The sequence below is a fragment of the Budorcas taxicolor genome, chromosome 20 (genome assembly GCF_023091745.1).
Source record: "Budorcas taxicolor isolate Tak-1 chromosome 20, Takin1.1, whole genome shotgun sequence".
NCBI lineage: Eukaryota > Metazoa > Chordata > Mammalia > Artiodactyla > Bovidae > Budorcas > Budorcas taxicolor.
In genome coordinates this window covers 71,609,073-71,633,726 of record NC_068929.1, presented here as the reverse complement: position 1 = coordinate 71,633,726, position 24,654 = coordinate 71,609,073, and positions in this window count along the sequence as shown.

The window sequence follows — 24,654 nt, the reverse complement described above, 5'->3', positions numbered from 1 at the left end:
AACTGATTTCTGAGCTACAGGATCATGAAGAAAGATACCTGGCACTCTCTGGTAAAGTCCAACTGAAAACTATTTTGCAAATAATGTGTTGAACAGCTTAATTTTAGTGACAGAGACACATATGCGTGAGCTTAACTTCCAAAATAGCCCATGAGCCATGTCAACATGAACAAAATTTCCTTAAAACAGAAAAGCTTAATAACAAGGATTCTGAGAAGCTCACTAAGCGAGAAAATGTATGATGGTGTAAAATCCATAATCACAGCAATCTCTCTTTAACTCAGCTGAGTCAAGGAGCAAGGATTGGATTAGATTCCAAGGATTGGAACAAGATTAAGACTAAATAAAGCATGACAACAAATACTGTTTCCAATTTCCAAGGTTCATTAGAACTGGGTCCTTTAGGTATTTGTCATGTACCTGCCCAAAAAAGATGAGCTGTGAAGAGAGATTTGATGTCTTTAGTTTACTCCTTTCTACTTTTTAGGCACGAGATGTATCTTAAGCCCAAGAGTAGTGGGATTGACACCAACACCCACTTTCAGTTGGGGGTCATTACCCCTGCTGCTGTTTGAAAGAACACAGGGAGCCCAGAGGCTTTTTTGATGCACCTCCAAAACTGTGAGTTCTGGCTATCTGTTCAGCATCTTAACCAAACATCTGATTTGACTGATTGGTTTTAACTCAGTTGATTGACCGTAGTGGTGATTTTGGCACTGTGTAGACATAGATTCAGTAGAAAATGCCAGCTGAATGAGTTCTCTGACTGTAAAATGCAGACCATACAATTAGCTGATTGGGAAAAATATATATTTTCATTTGTCTGATAGCAATTTTGGAATTAGATAAAAATAAAGGATAATTCTCTGGAACATCCTAAGGAAATCCATATACCTGGACCAGAAACTGTCAGAAAAATTATCAAAGGAGGAATAATGTCAAACACAGGGTCTGTTCTGCACTGAATTCTGAGGGTCCTTGGAATTAACTTCTTTTTCTATATGGCACATGTCTTGCAGAAAATGCCTAGTAATCTCTGAGGTTTCTAGAGTTTGTAAAAACGGTAGCAGAAAAGCCTTCTTTTCAGGTGACCATTATCATGCCGGGTCATGGACACACCTTGTCCAATCGACTGAGTGACCAGCTAAGAAGTGGAGAAGGAAGTGAAGGTTGTCCTGAAGGTCATGGTGTCAGGAGCCAGAGAGAAACAAGATAAAGTCCTACAAATAGTCGACCCCCGGAAGTAGAAGCGAGGTCACCCAAAGACACTAAGTCCTCAGGGAAGTTGATGGGAAACACAGATTGTGGGTCAAGAAGGGGACAATGAGACTCAATATCGCAGCATCTTTGCAGACCTAAATACCTGGAACTATCCTTGATTTTATCCTTTTTTCACATTCCACATGCTGGGCTTCAGGAAACCTCTTTGTCCCTACCTTTGAAATGTAAAAGGACCTCACCTGGTGCTGTTCACCTCCACGGCTATGCCCTGGCCTAAGCCCCCATTGCAGTTTGCCTGCATTATTCTAATATTTGTCTCTGTGTTCTCCTGGCTTCTGCCCTGTCCTTCAAGGAGTTGTTCTCAAGGTGGTACCCAGAGTGACCCAATTAAAATGTGCATCAGATGTCAGTTCACCTTTGTTCAAAGTCTGTAATGGCCTTCCCTCACTTCCCTGCTGCATGCTCCATGCCTGAACTCTGCATCCTTCCCTGGCCCCCAGCGTCCTAGCTACACTGACCTCCCGGCAGCTCTTCAAATGAACAGGTGACGTTCCTCTTCCAGCCTTTTACAGCGGCCAAGGGGATTCTTCTCCAAGGGGATTCTTCTGTCCTTGGGAACTTTGTGGCGGATTCCTATCTCACCTTCACATCCCACTTTCTCTTAAAATTGTAAGCACATTCCTGGCGCTCCAGTTCTTCACAAAACTTAAACCTTATAGTGCCATAGACTCAGTTCAGTTCAGCTCAGTCGCTCAGTCGTGTCCAACTCTTTGCGACCCCATGAATCGCAGCACGCCAGGCCTCCCTGTCCATCACCAACTCTGGAGTTCACTCAAACTCACATCCATCGAGTCAGTGATGCCATCCAGCCATCTCATCCTCTGTCGTCCCCTTCTCCTCCTGCCCCCAATTTCCCCCAGCATCAGAGTCTTTTCCAATGAGTCAACTCTTCTCATGAGATGGCCAAAGTATTGGAGTTTCAGCTTTAGCATCAGTCCTTCCAAAGAACCCCCAGGACTGATCTCCTTTAGAATAGACCGGTTGGATCTCCTTGCAGTCCAAGGGACTCTTAAGAGTCTTCTCCAACACTACAGTACAAAAGCATCAATTCTTCAGCACTGAGCTTTCTTCACAGTCCAACTTGACTCTTTATCACATACTGTTGATGGTCCAAGCTCTCTGGGAGATGCAAAGTCACTGAGGGTGGGTACCTTTTCCTGTTTTATCCATTGATGCATCCAAGACATTTTGAATGATGTCTGCCATTTAGTAGAGTCTCAAAAATATTTGCAAGATGAAAAAAAATTAAAAAGGATGTATAATTGGCAAAGATTCTTAAAAAGCAAACAAATAAGAGAGGGACAGTCTGCTGTCCCAGAGAACTCTGGCTTCACTTTGCTCTTAGACCTAATGGGCTATCGGCTGACCCTAGGTCCTGCCTGAAGGTAATAAAAGTCCAAGAGAGGAGGCGCTGAGCTGGGTAGGGGATTGCGGAGCAAGCATAGAAACCCAGTGGAGAAATGAAGCCGGCATCTTTCCCTTTATTCACAGGCACACTGTGGAAGATGGTGTGCTGTGTGACTGGAGATTGGCCTTTGTCCTCCAGCTTCCTACTTTAATCTCTGAATCATTTGAGATCAGATGAAGTTTCTAGGGTGTGAAGTTAGGGCATGGCAACTCACTGCAGTGTTCTTGCCTGGAGAATCCCATGGACAGAGGAGCCTGGAGGGCTGTAGTCGATGGGGTCGCAGAGAGTCGGACAGGACTGAATGAATACGACACACACCAGGGGTGTGGTTAAAGCACACGTGTATTCTTGCCCATGAGTCTGCCCATTAAAACTGCATCATTTCAGATACAGTTAAGAGATTCTAGGGAGATATTAAGGAATCCCAACTTAACAAATTGGCCATGAAGATTTTTATTTAAAAAACATTCAGGTTAATATTAGATGATTCTATTTACCACTCTATTTATAACCGTTCTATTTACCATTTGTTTCAAATCTTCCAGTTGGAAAACATAAAGATAAAGAGGTCTATCAAGAAGGCTTCTATTTTATCACAGATGTTATTTGTGCAGAAAAATCAGCATCTTCAATTCATGATCATCTTTGCATGTAAAGTTCTGACCACACTCCCAGGCTGGATCCTAACAATAAATGAAAGCTGAATGTTTAAGCATATCAGCCTTTTATTTTAATGATACTAAGCACCAGTTTGAATGACTTTTAACTTACTCATTTATTCAAATATCATGAAGGGAAAATAATCTCATTTAGAGATATATATTTAATGTGGAAGAAATTTATACAAATCCAGATAGGTATATAGCATGGATAAAGCAGGCAAGAGATAATTTATTGTGTGAAATGATGCCACCTACCACCTGCATTTCGCTGATTTGTTTTCCCACAAAGTGTCATAGTTTCCAAATTCCTTGCTGGAAAATATTTACGTTCTAACCTAATATAATTAGGAACTCATTGAGCTGAAACATTACATAGGTTGGTTTTCATTATAATTTCTGCATAATATTGCACACATTTTCTAGGTAGTAATTAGATACATTAAGGATGAATGATTCCTTCGGGGCTTATTCTAGAGATTTTTCTTCCGAATTTGTGTCAAGGGTCACCCAGGGTGGAAAACAATAACTGTCACTGAGAAGACTGCAGATAAAAGCTTCTGAAATGAATCAATGGCCACGGACCAGAAATTTGGACATTTAAATTATCCAAGCCATCACACATCCTACCCTTGAGCTATACCTGAAGAAGGACACAGATGAGGCAGGAAGTTACCTACATGCATTACTGGTGCTTTGAGAAAAGAAAATGAGCAAATAGCTCTCAAATAAATGTAAGTTTGGACAAAACAAGTATTTAATTGATGCCGCAAATAAAATGTTATCAACCTAATTAACAAAGGATTAACAAAGGTTAACAAAGGATTGCTTATTTTTGATCAAGGTGAGTTTTATTTAGCTGTCTTAATCTTTTAGAGGGGCTTCCCTGGTAGCTCAGACAGTAAAGCATCTGTTTGCAGTGCTGGAGACCAGGGTTAGAGGTTCTGTTCCTCCTTCACATAATGGGGCATTATTCTGTATAAACTTTGGACATATCTAAGCTAAATATGTGGAGAAGGAAATGACAACCCACTCCAATATTCTTGCCTGGAGTATCTCATGGACAGAGGAGGCTGGTGAGCTACAGTCCATGGGGTCACAAAGTGTCGGACACGACAGAGACTAAACAACCACACCACAGCTAAAAATGTCCGATATTCGTAAAACGTGTGTTGTTTTGTAATTTTTATATCGACAGTCTATTTAAATATATCTCAGAGTAGCTATAATATTTTATTTTTTACTTTTCTTTTTAGAAATATTTACATTTTGAATTCACTCTATGCAATTAATGTTCTTGGATCAATTTCTTTTAAACCGAGTTTTCTTTGGTACACGAGTCCTCATTTTCCTCCACAATATAAGTGCTATTTGGAACAATAATTTAAAGTACCATACTGAACTGATTTTTCTAGATTTAGCAAATGCAGATGTAGGACACTCAGGTAAGTTTGAATTTCAAATAAACAAGCACCAGTTTTTGATACCAGCGTGTTCCGAATACTGCACAGGGCATGCCTATATTAAAAATAAATGTATTCCATATCTGAAACTCACATTAGAGTATGAATTTCGAACCTCAGTTTCCTTCTTTGGAGAAGTAAGCGTCTGAAGAAGCATCTTGAACAGGTTGAGGAAGAGGTACTGAGCTCATTTCTCAGTGCACACACTGGGCTGAACGCAAGGTGATTCATACTGAGAACCGCAAGATCTCTCGGCCCCAGAGGTGGCCTGGTGCCCAGACCACCCTCAGCTGCCTGGCCAGGTGGCTGTGTGGAGATGGCACGCTGGTGCATTTCATATGTCCACTTGCCTGGGCCATAAGGTATCCATTTATTTGGTTAAGCATTGCTCTGTGTGTCTCAGTGAGGGTGTTTGGGGATGACTTTAACATTCACATTGATTGGTTGAGCAGGTGGTCCTCCCTACTGTGGTTGAACCTCATCCTTTCAGTCAAAGACCAGAACATCAGAATCAATCCAAACTGCTGACTGGCCCCCAGATTAGAGCGAATTCTCTCTGTGAGACTCTCTTTGAGCGGAGACATTATCTATTCCTACCTTTGGATTCAAACTGAAGCACGGGACTAGAAGTACAGCAATGCCTCCCCTGGGCCTCCCGCTTGCTGACTGCACATCTGAGGACTTGTCAGCCTCCAGAACCACACGTGGCAATATTTTACGGTAGATCTCCCTGACTCTGTCTCTATTTCTGACACTATCTCTGTCTATCTCTCTATCTCTGTCTCCATGGACACACACCTTGGAAAGACCATGTGTCCTAGGTGTCCTAGGAAGGCCGCTCTCTGAAGATCTGCCCACCTTCATTCTAATATCAGGTATCCGAAATGTCTGCTAGAGTCATTCCCTCTTCTCCAGGAAATGTTACCAGCAGTGTAGACAGGTCGAGACTCCCAGAAGGTCTCTTTCAGATATTTTGCATTCAAACTTAAAGCCAGTATTTAATCTCCAGGCATTGCAAATTCAAGGTTCTGCAGCTCTCAGACTCAGCGTCTATCAGATGATTGCCAGGAAGAGAATCTTCACTAGAGATCAAATTGGGTATAAGCTTGGACTCAGACCTCTGACCTCCAAAACGGACACAATAATATCTGTCAATGAAAATTAATCAACCGTCAATTTATGAAAGGAGTGGAAAAGTTTATTCAAGCCAACTTTGAGGACTATAACCCAGATATAGCATCTCAGAAAACTCTGAGAAATGTCCTGCCCTTGGAAGTCCAGGCACAGTTCAATATGTTTTTGAGACAGAGGCTCTGTGCCTTAAACGAAATATCACCGATAGCTTATGCAATCTAGATCTTAAGGTCACTGTGGCCCCTTACAAAATCAACAAGGACTGTCGTCTTTTAAGGCGCTGTCTTGTTGGTGCTGGGAGAATGTTGCTCTTTATGGTTGAGCAGGCATTTCTGCTGATGGGGGAGAGGAGCTCCATGCATAATGCAAACACAGGATGTTCAGTTCAAAGAGAGAGGAGGCCAAAGGGCAGAGAAGTGGCTCCATCTTTATATTGCTCTTGTCTTGTCATAAAATATGAATTTTATTTTGCGTCTGTAGGTTAAGCCCTGCAGTCTATGGTGTTTTGTTATGGCAGGCTAAGACCGAAACAGATGAGACGGCTGTGGCAATTGTCTGATAGACGCTGAGTCTGAGAGCTGCAGAACCTTGAATTTGCAATGCCTGGAGGTTAAACACTGGCTTTGAGTTTGAGTGCAAAATATCTGAAAGAGAGCTTCTGGGGTTGTAGACCTGTCTACACTGCTGGTAACACTTCCTGGAGAAGAGAGAATGACTCTAACAGACATTTCTGATACCTGATATTAGATCTGAAGGTGGGCGACCGACTATGGAGTCAGACTCTAATCTGTTGCTGTTCCGTCGCTCAGTCATGTCCATCTCTTTGCAACTCCGGGGACGGCAGCACACCAGTGCCCTTTACCATCTCCCTGAGCTTGCTCAAGCTCATGTCCTTTGAGTCGGTGATGCCATCCAACCATCTCATTCTTTGTAGTCCCCTTCTCCTCCTGCCTTCAGTCTTTCCCAGCATCAGGGTCTTCTCTAAGGAGTCAAATCTTTGCATCAGGTGGCAAAGTACTGGAGCTTCAGCTTCAACATCAGTCCTTCCAGTCTTGGTACAGGGAGTATATTGTATTTTTCATATTCTTCTAGAAAAAACATCTGTAACATCTACTGGTTATTTTTTCTTGATATCACCTATTTTATAATGGAAACAAGAGGTCCCCTTGTTGCAGGAACTTTCATCTATTCCAGAGGCAAAACATTTACAGTAGGCATAGTGCTGTTTATGAGTTACTTGTGCAAGATTTCTGTGATCTACTTGCTAGGCTATATCATTCTCACCTGTAGGCAAATTCCTGGCCTCCAAAATAATATAAATTTCTTCAGATCCTCTGCTATGCTTTTCCTGATGGGTAGGTGATATGCACTTTTGGACTAAATAGGAAGAGATGTTTTCTTTTTGTTTACACTCAAGCAGCATAAGAATAAATAGTGACTGTAACCAATTATTGCAATATCTTGGTTGTTTTCATCATTTTGGTGATGGCATTGCTTGATAACATTTGAAATGACAACAACTATTTTCAAAATGTCATTTGATATATTTCAGCACTTTATTGGCAGGACATCTAACAATATCTATTTAACTTTGTAATTATATTTACTTACTTTTAAATTAAACAAGAAGATTTTAGAAAATGGGTTTAACCTTCAATTATTTAGGATGGAAAATGACAATTCCAGTTACTGCATGTCAAAGTTCTGCTTATTTGAGTTTTTCTTCTTTTCATCATTTCTTAGAAGGGTAGCACATTTCCAGTTACAGCCCATGCACTTCATTTTCCCTTTATTTATTGCAGCAGGAATATTTTTAAAGCCTCCACATTGTTAAAATTATCTTGTGCATGTCGAACCTTGTGTCTCAGAAGTTAATGTCAATGTTCTGTGCTTCCTGCTGCTTATTGCTAGAAAATAGTGCCCCCAAACCACATTGATTAATTTGTCAAATATTATCTAAAAGTCTTGATAAGATGTTGCCATAAATCCATGTTCTTTTTATTGAACTTTGATATATGAAATATCTGAGGAAGGACTCTTGGTAAATGGACTATTCTTCACAACCTAGAAAGTCCTCATAAGCTTTTGATATTTATTCATTATCTCTCAGCTCAGAGTAAGCACCCAGTCATCCAGGGCAGTTCTGTGGGTATCTGAGTTACTTGCAAAATGAGGGATAATCACTCCTCTGGGCTGCATAATGTAGCTCCTAACCTCTCCTGCTCCAATACCACCAAACTGTCTACGACTTTGGAGTCTTCTTCCCTGGAGAGTTCTATGGACAGAAGAGCCTGACTGGCCACAGTCCATGGATTGCAAAGAGTCAGACACAACTGAACCTCTATCACACACTCAGGGTTCACTGGTGGCTCAGACCGTGAAGAATCTGCCTGCAATATGGGAGGCCCAGGTTTCATCCTTGGGTTGGGGAGATTCCCTGGAAAAAGAGATGGCTACTCACTCCAATATTCTCGCCTGGAGAAACCATGGACAGAGGAGCCTGTCGGGCAACAGTGTATGGTGTCACAAAGAGTCAGATAAGACTGAGGGACTAATATTTTGAAAAGTTAGAAAAAACAAGATTAAAAAGACCCCACAAATCCTTTCTCACTGCTCTGGTCACAGTGGGCTTGGCCATGTTGGATCCAATGTAAACAATAATTATCCAAGAACAATGATATATGTCACCTACAGCCCAGAAACCTGCCAGTAAGAATGGATGCAACAGATTGAATGTTTCACGTCCTGAAGTCTGATGAGCTTAGCAAAGTGATAATGAAATATGAGTTTATGTCACACGGTAAGAAGCATAAATCCAAGGCTGGTGAAACGCTTGAGAAAATGTGTTCGTTCACCAGTAGTTAGCATCAAGGAAATCTTCATTTTATATAATGCGTCTTGCAAGGATACTCAGGAATGCATAGCATGTCAGACTGGCCCCTGTGTGCAGGGCAAGAAGACAGAACAAGACGCAGGATTTGCTCACATGAGCTTCTTAAAGCACAGTGACAGACAGATCAGCCGTCGTCCGAGTCCAACACGGAAGTGAGAGTCAACTCCAAATTGATACAAGGGGACATTTTGGAGCAACGGAAATAAATCATAGACTGATGGATCGTGGTGACCGAAAATCATATATGCTAGTCAGAACTTACTGCATCTTTCCCCTAAAATTGATGGGTTTTTAATATATCTATATTATACCTCAATAAAGATGATTAAGGGGGATAAAAGATTGAAAATCAACTAGTCAACAATAGACTTATTTTTTTTTTCCCCCACTCAGAAATGAGAAGGAAAACACATATTACATTTTGGAAAGTGAAAGTGAAGTTGCTCAGTCATGTCTGACTCTTTGAGACTCCATGGACTGTAGCCTATCAGGCTCCTCTGTCTATGGGATTTTCCAGGCAAGAGTGCTGGAGTGGATTGCCATTTCCTTCTCCAGGGGATCTTCCCGACATTTTGGAACCTCCTACCAATTTACCTTGCATATATTTCTTATTAGGAGAAAACTACACTTAAAAATTAGGAAAATGCAGGAATATAAGGAAATGCAAAATTTTATGTGAGTGGCTGAAAATGGGTTATGGCATGACTGTGGGTGCTTTCATGATTGGGAATTTGTGTTATTTCTCAAAGAAAAGGTAAGAGCCTCTCCCCAGATCTGTCCAGGAGGGGAACGTGAAGCCCACTCATGAGGCCAATGACGTTTGATCTAGGTGACGGGTGCTTTTGCTTCTCAAGCTGAAGAGGACCAGATATGTGATTCTTAGGACAGCTTTTAATGATAACTTAGGGTTTTCCCTGGTGTCTCAGCTGGTAAAGTATCCGCCTACAATGCAGGAGACCCTGGTTCAGTCCCTGAGTAGGGAAGATACTCTGAAAAAGGAATGGGCTACTCACTCTAGTATTCTTGAGAGACCCTGGTTCGACTCCTGGGCTCGGAAGATCCACTGGAGAAGCAATAGACTACCCACGCCAGTATTCTTGGGATTCCCTAATGGCTCAATAGGTTAAGAATCCACCTGCAATGCAGGAGACCTAGGTTCAAACCCTGGGTTGGGAAGATCTTCTGGAACCCACTCCAATGTTCTTGCCTGGAGAATCCCATGGACAGAGGAGCCTGGGGGGCTACAGTCCATGGGGTCTCAGTCAATCAATAGTGTATACACATGTCAATGCCAGCCTCCCAGTGTATCCCACCCCCTCCTTTGTCAGCCATACATTTGTTCTCTATGTCTGTGTCTCTATTTCTACTTTGTAAGTGAATATTTGTTTTGGTCATAGACAGTGTGAGTTGCAACCCAGTGCTCTCTAATTCTGATGGTGTTTTTCCTGCAGGAAAGATGAATAAAGAGCTCTTAATCCTCAACACTAGATTTTTACAAGATGTCACAGGAAGCTCTGTTTTTGACTCAGTGACAAGCCTTTAGCAAATGGTAATGGCTCCTAAGCTCTAAGGCTACCAGAATTTGAGTTTGCTCGAAACAAAACAAAAATATGTATTTCACGGGCCCCTTTGGCCTTACCACACACCTAGGGTTAAAGTGGACCTGGAAATGCTTACCCTGCAGGTCTCTGAATCTCCACCTTTATGTTGACTTACAACCTGAAACCTTCAACAATCAATAGTATGTTTGTTTTCATATGTTTCTGCCATAGGATTGAAACAACTAAGTGTTTATCCTCTCTGAAATCATATACCTGTGACTTTATGTCAGGAGAAAGCAGCTAATTCAAGCAGGACAAAGGCACTGTTTCCACATCAAGGTATTAAGAAGGGAGAGTCATAGACTAATAGCAGAGCCCTGGGAGGCGCAGACATTCATTCATCGTTTGGAGAAGTCTTAATTGACGGGTCTGCCAACACTGAGACTTCTTTGAAGGTCATAAACAACAAGAAAATATTCTAGAAAGCAATAATCCACCGGCTTCCTAATGCAACACAAGAGTGTCCCGACTGAAGTGGCATGCCATCAAAAATCATTTCTAATTATTTTAAGTGATATTTAGATCAATTCATCTTAATCTCATTAGCTTTCGTGTTTATGTCTGAATTAGATTACTTTCATGTTTGTTTAAGCTCTTTTGCTTTTTAAAGCGTCTCTTTCAAAGACAAACTGAGCCTGGTTAAAATAGTCAATGGCTTCTGGGGTTCCACCTTTGCAGGTGCCAGACCCCAGCCAGGACTTCCTACTTCTTTGTAGAGGAGGAGATGTCCCCGCAAGTGGCTGAGGCCCACAGGAGCGTCTCTGCCCAAGCCCAAGCCCGTTAAATGAAGACACCTCCCATGAAGATAAAGGGAGTGTGACTACAAGTCCCGTGACTGCTGAGAGGACTTTGTCTAAAGGTCTTTTATTGGGGGAATGATAGAGTATCCCCGTCAACTTAAGCACTCACCCTCAAATGTTCCTACTGTGCGGAAGCATGCTCAGATGTTAAAGAATCTGCCTGAAATGCAGACCAGTTTCCAACCCTGGGCTGGGAAGATCCCCTGGAGAAAGGAATGGCTACCCACTCCAGTATTCTTGCCTGAATAATTCCATGGACAAAGGAGCTTGGCAGGCTACCGCCCATGGGATGGCAAAGAGTTGGACGCGACTGAGCAACTAACACTTTCACATTTTTTTTTTCCACTTTCACATGAAATTAACATTTAAACAGTGAGAGTGTGGACAGTATAACTTAACACTAGTGCTTTAAAGAATAAAGATTTTAGGAATGTGCTATTATCCAGCTCATTTTCTGCTATTTTACATTTTTTAAAATTTATCTGCAAATTAAAAATACCTCCAAGTTAGACTTGAACGTTAACTGAATTTCTATTATGAAGGCATCCTAAAATCACACAGAGAAAAGAATGTATTCATCATCTTATTTTCTTTTTTATTTTATTTTGAACAGAATTTCAGTTGTATTGTGAATAGAATGAGTGGGTTGGCATTAGGGGTTATACAACAACTGAACGATGCTGAACAAAATAAATAGAAGAGTCATCAAATCTTAATTGCAGAAGTTGGCGATACACCCCAGTCCACACTGGAGGTGAGGATGGGGAAAGTGTATGAACGTGCTGTACTGTAGGAAGCTTCTTTATGTTGCCACGAAGAATGTGTGTGTGGGGCTGGGGTCGTTTTGATTTTTGTTGTTTGTGTGTCTTTGGAAATCTGACTAGAGCTGAGAATTCCCCAGCAGGATAAACAAGCACTGTCCTTTGGGGGCCCCTTGTCCCTGCAGTTGCCTGGGTGTGGTGGTGCCCTGCCCAAACCCCCAGAGCACGCTCAGGACAAGAGCGCAGCTGAGGAGGGAGGCTGTCAGGGGCCCGGCAGTGGCCAGCAGCAAGGCCCAGGGCCTGACGCCTTTCCTGCTCTGTCCCAGGAGCTGGAGGTGGTGGTAGCTTGGTTTCTGGGTCTACTAAAAGTTCCTGAAGTGGACACTGGCCTTGGCGTGGGCCCTCCTGGCTACTGGAGTTAGGTCTCTCCTGAATAAAGTGCCACTTACAGTCCTGCAAGGGCCCCACCCCGGGGCCAAGGTGGGTACACTCTGATGTCAGAGCCAGAATCACGGACAGCGGGGTACAGGCAGATCCCCTCAGCATCAGCACCTTCCCATCCCTGTCCTGTCCTTCACCGCTTGCTCAGATGGCCATTCCATGTCCACTAGTAATTGAAATGGTTTCAGTTATAGCAATGGTATACTCCTTGAGTTTCCACCCAGGTGAACAAAAGGCAGAATTCAATATGTTTGACACTGAGGCCAAATGTATTAGGATGGTCCTTTAGAAAAACTCTCTGCAGCGTCTTATTCCCAGGCTCACTATGGACAATTTAAAAGATTACAGCTACTTGTCCTCACAGTGTGTGTTCTTGGTTCATTTTTGTTTCCTTTAAAGAGTGCATTTTCTTTTACGATACGTAGCTCTTTGACTGGCTTCTGTTTTGAAAGGTAAGCAACATAAATCACTTGCCAACTCTTCAAGACAAGATGCGTTCCTACCTAAAAATGCATATCCCATATTTCCAGTCTCTTAAAATAAAAAAAACCTTCCAAAGGAAATTACCCTGCGTAGAGCAATTTCATGTCATGTAACTATGCGGTGACATGATGCTTTGAGAATCAGACCAATTTTAGGGATGTCTTTCTCACTGAACGTGGAGAGGATACCATCTCAATGCCAGGGTCCTTCCAGGTGGCTTCCGGAGGGACAGAGACAGGACAGCAAAGGGAGCCACAGCCGAGCGTGTCCATCTGAATCGCCACTCAGGTCGCTTGTCACCTCGAGAAGGTGACGGCCATGCCCTGGGGCTCTGGGAGCAGCGGCTGCATTTCATAATTGTGCTAATCTCTTCTCCACCCGTCACTGCTACCGATTATGACTTTTTGAGGTGAGGAGACCTTGGGTTTTGCCTCAAGCTGGTCATTAAGTGTTGCTAACGACAGCTTTCCTGAGGAAATTGAAAATAACAGGATGGGATTTCGTATAAATACGATGTGTCAGAAGCTGGCCTCACCAAGCATCATCGTTGAGATGGCATAACCTGTATTGCAGGAGAAGTTTTGCCCTATTTTCAAACAGAGTAGAAAGAACTGATGTCCAGACACATGCTCCCCCCTGCCATTCTTGATCAAGGGCCCTCTAGCGAGGAAGACGACTGCGGCTGGTGCTGGTCTGGGGCCCGTGCTGCCCGATGAAGCTGTACCTTCTCTCCTTTGCTCAGGCCACGTGTCAGGATTAGAGGCCTTCTGTTCGGAATTCAGCCCCTTCCCATGGAGGCTCAGGCTTAATTAGCAAGTGGATAAGAATGAGAAAGGTGTCACTTCCCAGGTGGCATAGTGGTAAAGATCCTGCTGCCAATCCAGGGCACTTAAGAGATGCAGGTTCGATCCCTGGGTCAGGAAGATGCCCTGGAAGAGGGCTCAGCAAACCCTCTAGTATCCTTGCCAGAGAATCCCATGGACAGAGGCACCTGACGGCACAGTCCACGGGCATGCAAAGAGTCAGACACTGCTGACGTGACTTACACAAGAATGAGAAATAGAGGGAAAAGGAATGAGAAACAGAGATCCGGGAGAGGCGATGTTCAAAATAAGTCCTCCGGGATTCTGGCTGAGCACCCTGCTTCTGAGTAGAAGACTACAGGTGCTTTCTTTAAGAATTATGATTTAAAAATAATCTGCATAGGCAGGGAAAAACATTATCTTGAGCCTCTTTTCTTTCTTTCTTTAAAAATTTTGAAGAAATTTATTTTTCCTTCTTTTAAAATTTTGTTGGAATATAGTTGATTTATAATAATGTGTTAGTTTTGGGTTTACAATAAAGTGATTCAGCTGTATATACACATATATTCACCCTAAGCCTTATTTTGGGCTTCCCTGGGGGCTCAGACAGTAAAGAATCCACCTGTGATGTGGGAAACCTGGGTTTGACCCCTGGGTTGGGAAGATCCCCTGGAGGAGGGCATACAACCCACTCCAGTATTCTTGCCTGGAGAATCCCCATGGACAGAGGAGCCTGATGGGCTACAGTCCATGTGGTCACAAAGAGTTGGACATGACTGAGTGACTGAGCACAGGCCTTATTTTAGTTATCACTTTCTCACAAAACCTCATGTGATGCTCAAACAAGGCAGGGACGTGCAGGAACCAGGCGACAGGCAGTTCTGGGAGGGGGAGCTGAGGATCTCAATGGCAGCCCCTTGTTTGCTTGCAAGAGTTTCCATCACTTGAAGTCTCATCTTTCACTAGAATGCACAATGATCTTTAGCAACACATGTACACAGATGACATTTGTGACCTTGTGCAGGTCACACAGGCTCTCTGAGTATCAGTTTCCTGATTATCAATACATAACACTAGGAAATTATAGTTCCTTTACAAGGATCTGCTTGTAAAGTCAAATATGTGTGTGTGTGTTAGTCACTCAGTCGTGTCCGACTCTTCGTGACCCCCATGGATTGTAGCCCGCCAGGCTCCTCTGCCCATGAAATTCTCCAGGCAAGAATATTAGAGTGGATGGCTGTTTCTTTCTCCAGGGGATCTTCCCGATCCAAGGATATAACCCAGGTCTCCCGCACTACAGGCAGATTCTTTACCATCTGAGCCACCAGGCAATCCCTGAAGTAATAACTGTAGAAAAACCTAGCCTACTGCTCAGCTCGTGGTAACCTACCCAGTCAGGTTAGTTAAACAGGATTCAGTCCATTCCAGTTTCGTTGAAGTATTTGAAGTATTAAGGTAGAATTTGTTCATTCATTTAAACATTTTTAAACTTTAATAAGTGTGCTTGCTCTTTTGAGGTCTAAGTTTAAACAAGTTGGTGTCATGTGACTGCATGCGATTTCTAAGTATGAAGCAGCCCCCGTCACACCCTGACCCCAGTCTCCAAGGTGTGGAGAGAGTCAGCATGTTCTTACCCCTACTTTGAGGGCACATCTGGGTTCACCTGCCTCTGCGACAGCAGCTTCAGGGCAGGGCCACCCTGCCCCTGGAGGAGTGCTCCCTGCTTTCCCACAGTTCCTTCTCGTTTCATTTACTTACCCATGTTTACAACAGCACTGCCTTTGTGATTGGGAATATTGAAAGCATTGGGGATGCTTGTATATTTACTTTCCAAAGAGGTGTTTTGTAAATTGAATCAACTCTCTGACTGTGTCATCCCAACCATGAACCACCTCAGAGTCCCGTCTTTCTAACAGTGTTAGTCGCTACTGAGCTAATCTGCCTCTGTCTGGAGCCTCACGGTGTGGCCTTATTTGAAAATGTAGTCAAGGTAAGACGAAGTCATGGTAGGCTGGAAAAACCGAAAGTGAAAACGTGGTCACTCAGTCCTGTCTGACTCTTTGCAACCCCATGGACCATAGCTCACATAGCTCCTCTATCCGTGGGACTCTTCAGGCCAGAATGCTGGTGTGGGTTCCCATCCCTGCCTTCTCCTGGGGATCTTCCTGACCCAGGGATCAAACCTGAGTCTCCCACACTGCAGGAAGATTCTTCACTGTCTCAGCCACCAAGGTCAGCCATAAATCTGATGGCGGTGTCCTGGGGAAGAGGAGAGGACCCAGAGCGATAATCCCAGAGAGACAGAGGGGTGACAGGTCACGCAAAGACAGCCGTAGAGATGGTAAGAGGCAGCCCCAGGCCTGCGATGCCCCGGAGCCTGCCGAGCCTGGCAGAGGCCAGACGAGACGCTTCCTTAGACCCTTTGGAGGGACTGTGGTCCTGCTGACACCTTGAGGTCAGGCTTCTGGCCTCCAGACTGTGAGATGATACAACTTTCTGTTACTTTCAGCTATTCTGTTTGCAGCCAGGAGCTAACACTGCTTCCAACTTCCATTCCCTACTGCAGAGCCCTGCGACTTGAGGGGATGGGTTTTATCCGGCAGTTATGGTTCCTGTGTGTAAGCCCCTCTCTGTCACCCTCCCACAGTAGGATCATCATTTCTCAGCCTCAAACTACCGGATAAAAAAGAGCAATTAAAAAGTGGGTATATTAATGTAACATTCTACTAATAAATACACAATACTCTATTAATAGATGAATTTATATGCGCTACTATGGTAATATGAACTCTCTGAAAATCATTTTTATGTTAAAAGAGATGGCAAAACATCTTTGATGATTTCCGCAAGTAATTCAGTAAGCATTTAATTTTCATTCCTTTTTTTTTTTTTGCTACTTTTGAAATGTTTCATGTGAATTTGATATCAAAGTATTTTTAAAGTAAAAAAAAAATGAGGTTGCTATTAGAAAAGACATGAGAAATGCCAGCTAAAAGTACAATTACAAATTCATTTTTACTTTGGAGGGGGCAGTATCTTCATTCTGTCTCTGGGCTGAAGCTTTGTGTCTTCCCAAAATTCATACGTTGAAACTTTACCCGCGCGTGATGGTGTTTGGAAGCGGGGCATTAGGAGGTGGTTAGTACCATGAGGATGGGGCCATCATGATGGTACTGGTGCCCCAGAGACCCCAGAGCGCTCCCTTGCCCCTTGGGCCTGTGAGGACATGGCGAGAAGACAGCCGTCCGTGAACCAGAAGCGGCTTTCTCACCAGACACCTAACCTGCCAGCTCCTTGATCTTCGACTTTCCATTTCCAAAACTGTGAGAAATAAACGTTCTGCTGTTTGTAAGCCAATATGTCTAGGGGATTCTGTTACAGCGGCTCAAATGGACTTGGATGGTCGGTAAAGCGTCATCCGCTCGGGCCGGATGGATGGCCATGCCCGCCGCGGTGCCTCCATCCTGACGCCCACGTGAGCGCACACGGGAGGGCCCCGGCCAGGGCAAGGGCGCAGCGGAGGGAGGCGCTGGAGGCGGGCGAGAACCGGGGCTTGTCTGACAACACGCCTCTCCTCCTGTGTCTGGCTCCTCTCAGTGTGGGTCCTTCCCTTCCCGGGCCTTTCCCCCCAGGCCACCTGACTTTGACTCATCTGTGTCTGCCCTGTCCACCTCCCTTCCTAGCTCTAGCTGAGGATAGAGGCTTCATGGACAAGGTTAGGCACCGGAACAACGTGGCAGCCCTGTTGGAGCCAGTTCAGGTCAGCTTCTTAGAAAGCCCACAAGTTCTCCCAGGCAAACGGTGCAAGAGCCCCACTATGGGCAAACACTTGTGGTTCAGAGGGGAATTCCATCCCCTTTTCTGTGATCCTTGTATGTAAACAATAAATGAACAAGAAAATAGTTTTTAAAAGCACTATTATTTTCTCACCTCAACAATATATTGATTTTGCGCTTTCTCTTCCAGCCTGTGCCCATACATATGCAGATACACTGGGAAAGTCTAATCAGAGTACATACATTTCTGCATTCTGCATTTTTTACTTAACAGGAGCATTGTTCTCTAGAGCTATGTAATTTTGTACACATATTTTTAAATGACTGTAATATTTCTTCCAATGAATGTATTGGAATTCATCGTTTTCTCTACTCATAGACATTTAAATAGCTTTTCTTCAAATACTTAATAAGCTTGCTTTATATGGTCCTTTTGGGTCTAGACTATGAAAAACTAAGTATACACCTTTAAAACTGATTTGGAATGCAATGATTTACAGTTTCTGTTATTTGTTCAAGTGAAAATAGGGCAAGGCACACGTTCACATCTGTGGGGATGACATGTCTGTTGGTATGTGGTAGACCTCTGCCTGAGCACACATCCCTCAGAGTGAGGTCTGTAAAGTTAAGGGGTCCAGCCCTCCTTTTGTCTTCTCACGTGCTGTTTCAGGGTCTACAAGTCTTCCCCATCATATTCAGGGACAATGGGGTGCACAGTGAGTGGTCTTTCCGTGCTTTTAAAATACTCCTTTCTTAGGAGAATATGAAGTTAATTATCGCACGAATAAAACAGAGCTTAAATAATAACACTGTTTCCTTGACATCATGCCATACCATCTTCCATCCTACATTCTGTGAGTAAGAAATAGCATCTCAGAGAAATTAGTGAGAGTCTCAAAATCCCGTAGCTTCTTGGCGATTGAACAGAATTATCCCAAGTCCTTGTTGGTGATGGAAAGGAACTCACCCTGCAGTTTCCTGCACCAGGGAACACTTTCTGGAGGGTCCACACAATGCCTGAAACAGCTCCTGGAATGGAACCAGACCAGCTGCTTTCCCAAAGATTGAGTCATTTACTGATAACACATTGTTCTACTAGAGCAAAGCACTTCATTTTTCTCTCTTATCAAAGAGAATCCATTCGGTTATTCATGTAGCAAACATTTAGCACCTACGAAGTGCTGGGTGTAGTTCTGGGAACAAAAGATGCAGAGCCATTCAACCATCCAGGGCTCTGTTTTCAGGAGCTTCATCAAGGGAGGAGACAGGATGATAAGCAAGCATACAGTTGAAAGGAAAAACAAGGAAAAGAAAGAAAAGAAGGAAGGAAAGAAGAAGAGAGGGAGGGAAAAAGAAGGGAGAAATCAAGGAAGAAAGGAGGGAAGGAAAGAAGCAGGAGCAATAAAGGAAGGAGGGAAGGAAGGAAGGAGCAAAGTCAGAGCCATGCCAGGCAGTGGTGCGATTCTGAACAAGGCTGCTGGTTCGCAGGTGTGTCCAGAAAAGACTCCTCAGAGAGGTGCCTGTAGGCAGAGTTCGGACTGGAGTGAACAGCAGCCCTGCCTAAGAACAGTGGGAGCGGAAGCTCAGCCAGGAAGGAGAACAGTAGAGATGGAAGGGATGGGTCGGAGGTCAGGTGCATAGAGGAGGGGTACTGAGGCCAGAGAATCCAACCAGCAGGTGGGATGATGCAGGGCCACTGGGGCTAGGGAAAGGACTGTCTTTTTTTTTTTTTTTTTTTTCTAAAGAGGTAAGAAACCTTTGGAGAATTTTCAGCCACAAGCAGCAGCCTCTGAACTGTGGTACATGTGTGTGTGTGCACTGGCATGTCCATTACGACCCATGAAAGCAGGGAGAGCTTGCCTGGAGGGCTACTTACTTCCTTTCCTGCTCAAGCTCATACACCCTTGTCTCTGCCTTTCTTTTCTTGAAACATAGAATCCCATAGAAGGGATTCTAGAATCCAGTCCATAAATAGTTTGGATTTGTTCAAATGATGATACAATGGTGGAAACAGCTGTGGAAAATATTTTAACTTTTCTTTAGAGCCAAACACATCACAGTAGTGTGTCTGAGAAGATGATTGAACGTCTGTGGAATTACATTGGAGCATCCAAACTGGCTTTCTCCCAGGGGAGAAAAAACCACAGAGGACCTAGAGGGGGGAAAGCTACATACTCATGGCTGATCCAGAAGAGGAGCAGAAAAACGAAGTGATCAGCGTAGTCTTTCTGAAAACCTGGATGTGGTACGGTTGGTTGGTAGAACCTAAAGAAGATTTGATCTCAAAATTGCTTTTCATGTTCCTTCTCTGTTGCCCACTGCTATCACAGGTATGGTTAGAGGGGACAAAGAGTTTCAGGCTGGTTATTAATGATGTTGAGTGAAACTGAGTAGCAAGAGGACAAAATGTGTGGATGACACACAATGGTTAGGTTGGTGGAGACCAGAGAGAATGGCTGAGCGCCTTAGATGGCCCGAACAAAACCCAGTAACTGTGCAACATGATGGCGGACGGACTCCACCGCAGATAGGCGGAGACTTACTGGAAAGAGCAACTTAAACACCTTCTCTGTCCTGAAGGGCTTTGAATTAGCTGTAGCCTCCTGAGAATAAGGTCTGAAAACGCTTCTGGCTCACGGAAACATCTGCTTGTGTAGAGCACCAGTCAGAAAGAACGAATGCCGTGTCAGGCTGTGTGAAGAGGGTATAAAAAATGCAACAACGCTATAAAGTCATTAAAGCAAAGACTTTTCTATAATTTTTTGTAAAGCCCAAGAAAAGAAAACATTAAAAAGGAGAGGAAACTGATGATAAACAACATCAGTTGTCGTTCAATGGCTGAGTTGCGTCCAGCTCTTTGCGACCCCATGGACTGCAGCATGCCAGGCTCCTCTGTCCTTCACCAGCTCTGGGAGCTTGCTCAGATTCATGCCCTTGAGGGTCAGTGGGCTATGCACATGCTGAATGGCCATACAGAGGACAGAGGAATAAGCAGAAGAGTTTTCTCCTTTCACTTCCTACAAATGGATAATATGATGCAGGGCACGTGGAATGGTGACTGCCAGCCTGAGTCATCCTCATTCAGGAAATAAATGCAGGGAACTGCACATGCCTATGAAATCCCAGGTAAGAGATACTTCAGACCAAAGAATGTGAGGATTTCCTTCTAAGGAAACTGGCTTAGTTTCTGCAGGTGGTGAGCCGCCCAAGTGGGAACCAAGGATCCAGGAAGGAGTCTCAAGGGTTTTCCACCAACACAGCTGGCCTAGACCTCATGCAGAAGCCATGGACAATTTCATTTCATGTTCATGCTCCCTCTGCAAGCCAAACTGCCCCGTCATGAATGTGTCTCCACCATATCTGCTTGATGCACTTTATTCCATAGCCACTCCAAGCGAGGCTAGCTCTGACTAACTAGAAATATTGAAAAATTAGTGTCCTCGTGTCATCAGTGTCCATGTTTGTTGAGAAGACCCCAAGGATTGTATACATGCATTAATGGCTGTTCTGATTCTCCTTTTATGGCACCATCTCAGCTTTCATTCAGTGATATGAACCCTCCAAGCAGGGCTGACAGAGGAGCTATCAACACAGCACTTCCATCTCGAACTTACTATAAATAAACTCTCTCCTTTGAAACAAATTGGAAGTGCTGTAGGAGGTGACTTGTTGACTGCTCTTTACTGAAACGAAACTTCACGGAATTCCATGCTGTGTCTCAGTTTGGGAGAAGCAGCCTCAGTCAGACAGTGCATGTAACACCAGGCCCCTCCCATCCAGGCAGCCCGAGCAACGCCTTGCTGGATGACCGTGCTGTCCAGTTAGGTTCAGTTCAGTTCAGTTTTCTCGCTCTGTTGTGTCAGACTCTTTGTGACCCCATAGACTGCAGCACGCCAGGCTTCCCTGTCCCTCACCAACTCCCAGAGTTTACTCAAACTCATGTCCATTGAGTCGGTGACGCCATCCAACCATCTCATCCTCTGTCATCCCCTTCTCTCCCTGCCTTCAATCTTTCCCAGCATCAGGGTCTTTTCCAGTGAGTCAGTCCTTTGCATCAAGTGGCCAAAGTATTGGCGCTTCAGCTTCAGTATTAGTCCTTTCAATCGGAGGGTCCCCGTTCCAGCCTTGAATCCCAGTTAAACTTGCCCTCCAGATCCCACCCTTCATCTTCTTTATGCTCCTTCAGGTCTGATCATTTATATTAGCTGCTGATGCAGAGAAACCCGGTGGGCTGCAGTGCATAGGGTAACAAAGAGCTGGACATGGCTGACGTGACTTAGCATGCACACGTGCTGATGCTTTGTCATTTACTCCTGGGGTGGATTGCACTATGGCCCCCGCTCTCCTCCCCTCCCACTGTCCAGGGCACTGTGCAGCATCCTCTGACCATGGACCCTGGCTCAGCCGGCCATTCCTGAATCTAACTTGGGCTCTAAAATCACTGCAGATGGTGACTGCAGCCATGAAATTGAAAGATGTTTGCTCCTTGGAAGGAGTGACTTTGGAGTCCAAGAGAAGAAAATCTGTCAGTATGTCCACTTCTTCCCCTTCTGAAGATTTGCCGTGTAGTGATGGGAGTGGGTGCTGTGATCTTAGTTTTTCAGTGGGTGAGTTTTAAGCCAGACTTCTATGGAGCATCATGGAATAGATGTACCCGAGCGTGCCTACTAATTCAGTGAGGCCAAGAGACAGGCAGAGCAGACAAAGCAGCCAGGTCCAGCTGGGATTAGTGAGTCCCTTCCGGATACACATCTGTAGGTGAATCCAGCCAAGACCAGCCAAGACCAGCCAATTCCCAGGATTATCACTTGAGCCTGAGCCCAGATACGACCAGAAAGACTGCCCACTGAGACCAGCACGCAGCCCTGATCCCTTGTGCTCATCGGCTTGTAACTCATAGCCAGGTTTCTCTTGGTTTTTTTTTTTTTTAATTATAGAACCTTGGAGGAGGCTTGTTATACAGCCAGAGCTGACTAGTGTGCTGATTTATTTTTTTGTCTTTTTCTTTCTTCTCTAGAGGAAAAAAAGTAAAATTTCTTTTCTGCTTTGTTTACTTCCTTCTCCCACTAACACCTAGAGAAATGCCTGGCCCTTAGTAAGGACTCAGAAAATATTTTTTGAACACCAGCATCAATCAATCACAAAATTAGATTTGGCCGTCAGATAGCTCAGAGCTTACACTTCATTGTGTTCACTGCTTGGAGCAGGAGTTGGAAGACTTTTTCAATGAAAGCCAGATAATATACATCTTAGGCTTTGCAGCCTTAGATTATTTTTTTATCTCTTTACAATATTTAAAGATGTAAAAATCACTCTTCATCCTAGAGGTGTAGGAAAACAGGTGCACTTTGCAGTCCCTGCCTACAGAACATTCCTTCTTGTGGATATCTTGGTGCCACAGGTCAGATGGCTCTGGTGCACCCAATCTGTGATCGGAGCCCTCTCTCTTGGAACTCATCATTAGATTAATTAAATTAAATTCATAGACAAGGTGGAGGGAGTGACTTCTCCACTTGTACTGAGATTCCTTTCCAGTTGCACCCCAGGCGGAGGGATATTCTTGAGCAGCTTTGTTACTTTAGCTCATGGATGTGAACCATGGGAAGCTCTTGTATTTCCATCTCTTCAAGACCAGTGTTTTTGGCCCGTTGCAAAATCAAGACACCCTGGTTATGCAAATGAAGAGTCCTTTGGCACTTATTTTACAGCCCTCATTGTTGTTTGTGGTGGCTCTGGTGTTTTGTGGTTTCTTTTTGCTCATTTATTTGTTTTTTTTTTTTTTTTTTTGCTTTGCCTTTCATTCTTTTCAGAAGAGGAGAGATGTATGCTAGCCTTTTAAAACATGGTATTTCCAAATTAAGATGCTAATCAAACTGTTTATACACTTCCCAGTTTTAAAAATGAATCCCCGAATGTTATTCTACCACAAGGAACTAGTCACTGAAAAATAGCAACTTATATTTATTTTTTCACTCAATTGTCTATTTATGTTAAATGAATTCCACCTGTTATAGACAGAGAGAGACTCACAGATGGACACATTGCTCTCACAAAGCCCACACATGGGGATTTGCCCTTTGCACATGTACAGCATCCCTGTGGCAAGGCCAATTCTCTCACTATTATTCATAAAGGCTAGCACTTGCCACCCCGTAGAGTCATCACTTACCTAAATGTTTTTCCACTGGAGTAAAACTACAGGGCTGTCAGGTCTTCCCGAAAACCTAGAATCATCCTTGATAAAGCGTTAGATACTCAATAGAAATCTGTTCAATGAATTTAATATCAAAAACTGTTTTCCTGAAAAGATTGTTGTATCAGAAGATTTTATGTTTTCATTATTTTCTAATTTTCTTAGGTGAGTAGGAGCTAGACCGAGACTTGTCTACACTGATTATTGGAGCATAGCTGCTTTACAATGTTGTGCTGGTTTCTGCTGCGCCGCACGGTGAATCCGCTATGCATGTCAGTCAGCGACACGTGTACACACATATCACCCCATTTTTGGGTTTCCTCCCCACTTAGGTCACCGCAGAGCGTTCAGTGGAGTTCCCCATGCTATAGAGTAAGTCAGTCCTCGATAGTGAGCAAGCTTTCATCCTGATAGTTGGGAGGCAGCGGCTGCTCCCCTGGAGCCAGACACCGCCTCTGCTCTGTCTCCTTCCATCCCGCACCCGGCATGGTCTCCGCTCCGGGTCCGTCCTCAGCCCTGCCCACCCCAGCCTGGCTCCCTGGGTCCAGTTCCCTCCGGCCTCCTCTGCCTCTGGCTTCTGGGCGCTGGCTGAACGTTGCAGGGAAGGAGGAGGCCACAAGCCAGAGTGCTTCTTCCCTCTCCGTTTGCATCAGGAAGTGTCTTCCAACCCTGGTGTCATCCTCAATGGTCTGATGCCTCTGGGCAGCCCCCGTCACAGCCAGAGCTCTGTCGTCAACTTTCAGTGTGCAGAACCCCCTCACCCATCCGTCCCCCAGCCCAGGGGTAGCAAAGCTCCCTGCCACAGCTAATCTCTGGATTAGCTCAGAGTCTCTTATTTGGCTTCTCTGTTGTTTTCATCACCTGGAAACAAATTCCCTGCTTTAATTTCCCTCTTCCCTAAAACAGCCTCACATTCTGGTTGAACACTGACTAATATAAATCAGTCGCCTGACTGCTG